At 35.7% G+C, this 9,668-nt stretch overlaps 1 long non-coding RNA gene across 2 annotated transcripts in view; it reads right to left on the bottom strand.

Moving 5' to 3' along the window:
- Positions 1–3,714: 3,714 nt before the first annotated feature.
- The window catches only part of LOC138168952 (uncharacterized), a 327,150-nt gene continuing 321,196 nt past the window's right edge, over positions 3,715–9,668 (bottom strand). For both annotated transcript variants that reach the window (XR_011170239.1, XR_011170240.1), the window contains one exon: positions 3,715–5,303. This is a non-coding gene — a long non-coding RNA (uncharacterized lncRNA). The remainder of the gene's footprint in view (positions 5,304–9,668) is intronic.

Below are 9,668 nucleotides of genomic sequence, written 5' to 3'. Positions count from 1 at the left end.
GTCATTGAGTAATTTGCCAACAGTCACATAATTAATATGTATTAGAAGCAGAATTTTAATCTAGGTCTTCCTGACTTCAAGGTCAGATCTCGGGCCACTATATTATCATGTTGCTTACATGTATTACATCTATCACTGTAGATGGCAGGGTTGCTGTGAGAAGAGCATTCTGTATATTGCTCATATACAGAGAGATCTATAGATAGACAACATTATCATTATATAGCCACAGAGTTTTACAATTTAGAAATCACTTTCCTCACCACAGACCTTACGTAATGGGAAGCAGGGAAGGTGATAAAGAAAATCTAAATCTACTTAATGAGATTACACAAAATGGTTATTTATTAAAAGATAGGTACCTCCTATGGAGCCAGAAATGTATATCAGCCCCTTGTTTTGGTGACACAGCCATTTAAACTCTATTTGCCTTAATCTAGTGGAGAAGGAAATGGCGAACTATTCCATGATCTTTGCCAAGAAAGCCTCATGGACAGTATTGTTGTGCTATGGTCCATGAACTCAGGAAAAGACAGACACAACTGAACAACAACATAGAATGTATAAAATATTTAGGAGTCTACTTACCATGGTAACATATAGGAACTATATGAATACGACTACAAAACACTGTTTACAAAAATAAAAAGACCTAAATAATTGGAGAAATAATCACTCATATATGCCACTATTATAATAAAAATTATAATACTGCCTAAATTAATTTATTTATTGAGTACCATATCATTAAATTATATTTTAAAATACTTTATAAGATTAGAAAAAATAATAATACAATTCATCTAGAACAACAAAAAGTCAAGAATCTCAAGGAGAAAAATGAAAAATAAATAGAAATAAAAGGAGCCTGACAGAATACATGTCAACATATATAACAAAATAGTAATCACCAAAATAACTTAGTACTGGAATTCTATCAGTGTAACAGATTAGGTATACAACATTCTGAAGCAAATAAACCTAGCAGTCTAGCAACCAAGTAACCCAAAGACCCCAGCTACTATAATAATGATACTATTTAACCAAAAATTTTGGGAAAACTTGACAGCAATATGGCAGAAATTAGGTTTGCCTAACACTTCACAACATACATCAAATAAAGTCCAAATGAATACATGAACTAGATTTTTTTTAAAAGGTCACATCATAAACAAATTAGAGGAACAATGAAAAAATTACCTTTCCGATCTATGGACAAGGCAATAGTTCTTGACTAAACAAGGCATAGAGAGGATTATATAAGAGAAAATTTAAAAAATTTGATTACATAAATTTAAAAAGTTTTGCATGAACAAATCTAATACATCTGAGATTAGAAGGGAAACAGTTAACAGGGGGATGAAGAGGAACCTTGTGACAAGTTTCCATAATGAGGTTCTTATTTTCAAGATATATCAGAAGTAGATTCAAATTAAGAATAATAGACAGTCCCCAATTGATAACTGGTTAAAGGATACAAAGATACACTTCTCAAGAGAAGAAATCCAAGCTCTCAACAACCATAATAAAATGCTCCAAATTATTAATAGAGAAATGCAAATTAAAGCAACTCAGTTTCTAATTCACAACAATTAGATTGGCAAAAATGAGAAAAGAAGAAAATAACAAATGTTGGAGGGCATGCAGGAAAACAGCTACATTAGTGTACCTATTGATGGAGCTTTGAATTGGTCTAGCCATTCTGAAAAACATTTGGGAACTATATCTAAGACTGCCTAAACTGGGCATACCCTTTATTAGTGATACCATTGTGAGACTTATACCCCCAGATTAAAGAAAGAGGAAAAGGGCCTATATGTACAAAAATATTTGTAGTACCTCTTTTGGTAGTGGGTAAAACAAATATAATTTATAATTGTAATGAAATACTATTGTGCTACCAAAATTAAGAAATGGTTTTAGAGAAATTTGGAAAGATTTTGTATTAACTAGTACAGAGTGAAGTGAGAGGGACCAGAAGAACAATGTATACTATAACATAATTTTTTTAAATTCTGAAATACTTAAGATCTCTGATCAACATAATTATCAACTATGATTCGAGAGGGCCATTATTAAAGAATGCTGCCCATATCACGACTAAGTAGTAATGAACTAATATAGTATGAGAAATACATCTGTAACTAATATGGGAATTTGTTTTCCTTGATGATGCATATTTGTTACAGGGGTTTTATATTTTTAAGTGGGGGGGGGAGAAAGAAAAAAAGGCTTAATAACTGGAAAAAAATTGAAGAAATATCTGTTCAATAGCTTCACAAAGGGTCTTTATCTAAATGTAGAAACATAATGAGTACAATGGACTATTTGAAAGTTTTGTTTCCTAAATGTGTTCCTGTGTGCCTTTAAGAGGTTTTCTGAATCTTATGGATTTTTTTTCTCCTGAAGGAAAGAAAAAGTTGGTCCATGTATCATCTCCATATTGAATATGTTGGCTAAAAAGGATCTGAGATTAGAAGGGAAACAGTTAACAGGGGGATGTCTGCTTTGGGAGAAATTCTAGACATGATCCATATCTAAGCTTTATTTTAGAGACTTCCTTGATATTTTATTCTGGGGTGGTGGCAGAGCAAGACAAAATAGAATGTCTTCCTGTCTCCAAGACCTGTCTCCTCCCATTACAGTATCCTGCCTATTCCAGCCCATTATAAACATGAACTATTAATATTATTGAATGGTTATTTACTAGAAGATGGGTACCTCCTATAGAGCTAGAAATGTATATCAGTCCCTTGTTTTGGTGACACAGCCAAAACCTCTATTTGGAGAGGGGGGTCAAGCCTTCTGAATATACCTGGGTCTGTGTAGCCCCAAGTACCTTAAGGAGTTGGAGGAAGACTGGGCTATGGAATTGCATGTAAGGTAGGTAGTAGACATATTATTTTCACTTTATAGATGAGGGTCAATGAGGCTAGATGACTTGCCCAGAATCACACAGAGTTAATAACAATAACTCTACAGGCAGAATATATCACCATAGTTCTTAGCTATAAAAGAGTATTTTCCATTAACCCTTATACATGTATAAGAAAGGTAGACTTTATGATCTCCAAAGAGCCTTTTAGTTCTAAATCTTATGAGCCTATGAAAATAACCCAGACGGTTTGTTTTTAACACTTACTGTCTACCCATTAAAACTCTGGCTTAAAAAGAGGAAATTATTCTATTTAAGTGATTTCAAATGTGGAAATCTAAAAGTAACTTCCATCTTTCCCAATTAGGATTAGCAGTCAGTCTCCAGTCACTGTGAGGTCTTAGTTAAAGAGTCTGAGAATCACTTAAATCTAGTAACAAGTTTCATCTTAATGCCAGAGTGAATTGCAGAAATTCCATAATCACGTATTTGTTGTTGTTCTTATATGACAGGTTTTAATTAGGATTCTAAGCAAATTTACATTGCTTCTTAACATTAATATAACCTCCTTGGCCTGACAGATAACCATGTGATAATAAGAATTCAGCCAACTAGGAGGAGTTATGAACCTAAGTGTTCCTTAATCGACCACATTTGCGAAATACATCTCAATTTGATATATTATTTATGAATTAAGTTTAATTAGCATAACAATAAAGTAATGTTTGAAAAGAATTTGGCACAAATTTGACTTGTGAGGTTATTTACTATATTCTCTCTAGTCATATTGTAATCTTTTATTCAAGAAAAAATACTTAATGTTTTACTATAAAGTGCTATGGTGCTCAGACAGATTTTTTTTTCCCTTTACCCTAATGCTTAGTCGCTTTCAGGAATAATGTTTTTCTTTTCTTTTTCTTTTTTTGTTTTCTTTGGCTTTTTACTGGTTTGCTTATTATTGCCATTGTCAATGAAAATTCTCCCCGGGAAAAAGTCAGTCAAGTCATCTATCCATCAGAAATTTGTTTGCCATTGATGTCAATATTTCTTGGTTACTAAGGGATGTTTTTGAAGGGCTGATTAATATGAGCAGGGAGAGGCTTAATCCATACTTGAGTCCCAGAGGAGTCCATTTTTTTTCCCCTGGCTCTGCTTCTACCCCCAGAGCAAAATTCCAAGCAAATCACTAAAACAAAGATGAAATGGGTACAAAGAAAGTGGATAAGAGTAGGATCCCCTCATGATAAAACTATCCAATGTACAGTATGATGTGTAGATTAGTTTTAAAACCTCCACTACAGAAAATGCATGAGGCTCAAAAACCTTGGACTCTAAGTGGAACCAACAAAAACAATCAAGAGAATGAGTCTATGATGTTTATTCTTAATGAAATTGATCTTGACTTATAACAAAAAAGAATGACAGATAAAAAATGAACAGCTTGAGTATTACTCTGGTGCTCAAAGAACATGAAAAGATCTACAGGAAGGCCTCCAGTGCCCTGAGTGTCTCCTCTGGGAAGCTATTTCTGAGAGAACTCAGAAAGATTCACACAATATGAGAAGATATGGCTGTTCTGTAATCTCTTCTGTTGGAGGGAGATCATGAATCAATGAAATAAGATTCATTAAAGTATCAATATATTAGAGTGAATGCTCTCAAAGAAGAGCCATTGTCCCAAAGTATTCACTTCATGATCCTTAGCATGATATACCAACTCAAGGTAGAGTGCGTCCCAATATCAAAAAAATGTAAATAGCAATAGTGATAATATTGATGTGTATTTGGTCAGTCCATAGAATAAGTCTATCATTCTCACTACTTAGGTCTATAAAGCCAAGCACAAACATCTTTCCAGAGGACTGCTGTTTTAAACAGCTTCAAGATTCTGATTACGTAGTATAGTGAACTCTCTATTTGTTCCCCAGTAAATTAAGGCAAAATATTCACAGAAATCAAAGTACAGCATTCACAATGTTATGACATAACTACTTATCACTAAAATGGCCACATAGTTTTCACCAAAGTGACCACATAGTTTTAAACAAAGTACAATCATTTAGTAACTCAATCATTTAGTAAGCCCTTAATTCAATCATCCTTATGGAGCAGGCCTCCTTAAGTGACACAAAGTACAAAGGTCAAAGTTTTCCAACCCTAGGTCATAGTAAATCATGATCTTCTCAGTCAGTATTAGGTATCCTCGAAGAGGTCTTCTCATCTTGACTCAAGGCTGATTCCATGATCCAATTCTCAGATTCCATGGTTCTTCTCCCATGGTCCCATCTCCTGCCTGAATCTATCAAACTATCACCTGGATTCAAAGGCAGACAGCTCTCAGCTCCTTGTCTAGTTCCTTGTCCAGTTCCCATTCCGTACTGAAGCTCACAGTGTCCAGTCCACCTCAAGTCCTTCACAGTTCCTGTTTCTGGGAAGACAAAACTTTACTGAGCCAAAACAACATTCATTAACATTGCCATCATCATTTCACTATCTGCCTGTGAAATCAACACAGACCCACCAACAACATCCAAGTGGTCAATACAAATCATCAGTAAAGTACCAGGACCTTCAAAACCCTCCTCCAGGATTTCTGTAAACAGACAACCAGAAAATCCTCTTTCAGGGCTTCCAGTAAGGTACCAGGGTGTCTGTAGAAAGTATCACAAAGATCAGCACAGCCAGAACAAACAAACAGAGTGCCAGGATACCACAAGTTTTCTCCTTCTCCACCACAAGAGCTCCCTTCTCAGTTCTCTTCTCATCTCTTCTCAGTTCTGCCACCACAAGTTCTGCTCTCTCCCACCTGGGCTTCTCCTTTAATGGTCATTAGCTCCTCCCTTTCCTGTTGCATTAGCAACAGAAGTTCACAAGTTCTAGGGTTCACAAGTTCTGTTTCTTAACAGACTTAATACAAGGCTCAAAAGAAACTTGAACTGAAACTAGGTGTTAATTCAATAGCTGAAACAAGGTGTTAACTACTTCTTTGCTTGCCATTACAAGGTCCTGCCTTGCCACTATCAATTAAACTTTCAGGTCATCAGCACAACACAGTTGAAAAAGCACTGCATTTGAAGTCAGAGAATCTGGGTTCAAACACTACGTCTGCCATTAGCTACCAGTGTAGCCTAGAGCAAGTCCCTTTACCTCTCTGAATTTCAGTCTCTTCATCTACAAAAGCAAGGAACTGGACTAGATAACCCCTAAGGTCTCTTCATGCTTTAAATCTCTCATCCTATTATGTGTTTACATATGCTATACACTGTTTGCATTTCTTATCTTCACCAAAAGGCCGTGAGCTCCTTAAAAGGAGAGAATATAACTAATATTCTGTAAACCAGGGTTAAATAGGGTATGTGCAGAGATGTCCTTACTGTCTCCCACCAGACATGTACTAGCTCAGTGATTGGGTACTTTTGGTATGATAAAGCCCTTGACTGATTTTGTCCAGTCATGTATGTGACTCAGCACTGAGGAGGCTAGGTGCCTGGCTAATAATGATGGTGATAATAATCTTATTGGCTGCTGAGTTGAAAGAGTCAAAGATTCAATAACCCTGGGGTAGCTAGGTAGTACAGTGTATAGAGCACTGGCTCTGGAGTCAAGAGGACCTGAGTTCAAATCTGGCCTCAGATACTTACTAGCAACATGACCCTAGGCAAGTCACTTAACCCCAATTGCCTCCCCCCGCAAAAAAAAAAGTTAATGACCTTTCACTTTACACCTAGCTAAGTGACAAAGGGGACAAAAGATGAGAATAGACAATGACGGAAGGTTTGTGGGAAGACAGGTACACTAACATATTGCCAGTGGAAATGCAAATTGGCATGGCCATTTTAGGAAGCAATTTGCAATTATACAAAAAAGTGACTAAAATGTCTATACCCTCTGATCCAGGAGTTCCACTACTAAGTTTATATCTAAAGGAGGTTACTTATAAGAAGAAAATTCTCATATACACAAAAATATTTATAGTAGCAGTTTTTGTGGTAGCCAAGAATTGAAAACAAAGTTTCTGTTGGGGCACAGCTAAATTGAATATTCCAATTCAATCACATGATTGAATTGGAATATTATTACATTGTAAGAAACAATGTGATGAAATACAGACAAGCATGAAAATACTAATACAATACAATGCAAAGTAAAGTAAGCAGAAGCAAGTAAATAATACACACAATGACTACAAGAATATAAATGGAAAGAACACTCACAAAACAATCAAAAGTGAATATTGCAAAATTACAAAAAAGAAAAAAGGAGGGTTGCAAAAAAAGAGACACGAGAAGACATCCTTACTCTACTTCTTTTGCAGAGGTAGGAAGTCCACATTGCACATACTTTCAGACATTTTAAATGGGTTCATTAGTTTTGCTGATTTTTTGTCTCTTCTTTCTCCTTTCTCTACTTTTTTCTTGAAAAAATATGTGTTAGATAAGGTAGTTTTCTGAGAGGGGAGGGGGCAGGGATAGTAGGAGAAAGTCTGGTAATATTAAAAAAAAAAACAAAAAAATATCAATAAACTTTTTTCTAAAATAGCAATAAAGTAAAATTTAAACGTGAATGAACTACCCTCTGCTGTTTTCTACTCTTTCCAGTTGTGTGACATCTCAAGACTGTTTGAAGGCATTTTACATGATGGGGGAGGAAACAGTAGCCTGCTCTATCAGCCACTGCACCTACCATATGGCCACTAATAGTGTCAGCTAAAGCCCATGTTTTGCCTAGGCAAGCCTGATTCTGGGTTTGGGGCTGCCTCTTCTGTATTTTTTTAGTCATGATATTGGACAAATGAGGATCAACCCCAAGGTGGAAATATCTAGGCTTAAAGGCCACCTTGTGAGTTCAAAAGGGTTGGAGGTCTTAGGTACTCTGACTAGAGCTTACTGGGGGTAGGAAGAAAGTCCCTGGCAACTATCTGAGTGAGTAAATGACCACCAACAAAATAAAATTAGCTCAAGACCTGACTGGCTTGCCAAAAGACATATCCCATAAGGGAGATAATGCAAAATCAAGGTAAAATGTAAAATATCTCCTCAAAACTACCACAAAATATTATCTTTGCATGAGGTTTGATTAACAACCTACCAGTAAAAATATAATAAAGGTTATTATTGCTACTTTTGAAGTGTGTTTCTGTCAAATAAATGTGTATGAGTCTTCTATGTTTGGCATTTCTTTTGAATGTGAGAAATAAATACTTGTCTCATAACTGATTCATAATATATATTGAGTACCTTTTAACTCTCCCCTTTGATGAGATCCTAGACATATGCTCAGACTGAAGCTTTAAGTAAATCATTCCCAGGATACCTGGATGAGGATTTGAGAAGCTGAAAACTATAGGAAATGAAATCTAACCTCTCTCATTAGAAGCAAAGCTGCCCCAGGAATGAACCTAGTCTTAATTCATTCCTGTGCATAAAGCAGGTAAAGAGGGAGAAGATTCTCCCAGCGGCCTTAGACCCAATCACAGGCTTTTTTTTATTCTTAAACTTTTCTTGTATATTTCATAATTCTCTTACACAGCACAAATGCAAAGATTCTAGCCCAGGAAGGTAGCTGAGCATATCAAAAAGGTACTAGACTAGGATTCAGATTGGGTGCTGCGTGACTTTTGGCTATTTTCAAATTAAGTCCACCTCCAAAGAATACATATTTACTATTACTGATACTCCTCACCTGGGAGTTACCTATACCAATGAAATTGTAGAACCAGCCTGTATCCTAAGCCTTACTATGAAGGATTTTCCAAAGAAGAGACTGCAGACTTTGAAGACAGCTATCAAAGAAATGCTTTGAAAAATATTTTGAGCAGATGGAATTGTGGGAAGATGGGTACTAGGACACAGAGGATCCCATTGTTGCTGTTGTTCCTTCTTTTTAGTCACATCCCACTTTTCATGACCCCATTTGGTTTTTTCTTGGTAAAGATTCTGGAATGGTTTGCCATTTCCTTCTCCAGCTCATTTGACAAATGAGAAGACTGAGGCAAACAGGGTTAAGTGACTTACCCAGGGTCAGCTAGTGTCTGAGATCACATTTGAACTCAAGTCTTCCTGATTTGAAGAAGACCTGAGTTCCAAGTCCAGCTTTCACTTATTAAGTAGCCACACATAATTCACTAGATCTCAGTGTTTTCATCTATTAAAAAAGGAATGATAATATCCATTCTAACTACCTGCAGGACTGTTTTGAATACAAAATAATTGGTCACATGTACATAGTAATATAGTATATAATAATTATTATCATTAACACTTTTGAGCACATTATAGGTTATCAATAAATATTTGCTGAGTTTAATTTAATTTAATTCAAATTTGGGGAATTTAATAGGTTTAACATTGGATTTAAGCTCCATTTGGACCCAGGTGGTTAATTCAAACAACAAACAAAATGAAAGCATGCTGTCCCTCTCCATTTTTTGTCCTTGGACTCTAAAAGCTCATCTATCTTCATTAATCAATAAAGACACAAATTGCTGTAACTGGATGAGGGGGTTGGTTTTCAGCCCAAACCACAACTGAAAGTGGGGAACAGAAAAGCCTCTTGTCACCAAATTGTTATTGAAAAACTTGTACAAAGCCAACATTAGTTTCAGTCTGCTTAAAACAAAGAAGATGGCTTCATGTGTAGGCTAAAAGAGGACTCCTTTCAACCACAAAGACCTAGTTATACGTTCTAGCATTCAGCCCTAAACTAGCTAGGCTAACTATTTAGAATATATACATATACATACATACATATATATATATATATATATACCCTCATTGAGTCCAGTCCAGCTGAG

The sequence above is a fragment of the Petaurus breviceps genome, unplaced genomic scaffold (genome assembly GCF_028583685.1).
Source record: "Petaurus breviceps papuanus isolate PSGF00001 unplaced genomic scaffold, PetGlider_PUasm1.0 37, whole genome shotgun sequence".
Lineage (NCBI taxonomy): Eukaryota > Metazoa > Chordata > Mammalia > Diprotodontia > Petauridae > Petaurus > Petaurus breviceps.
This window is presented reverse-complemented; position numbering and strand designations above follow the sequence as displayed.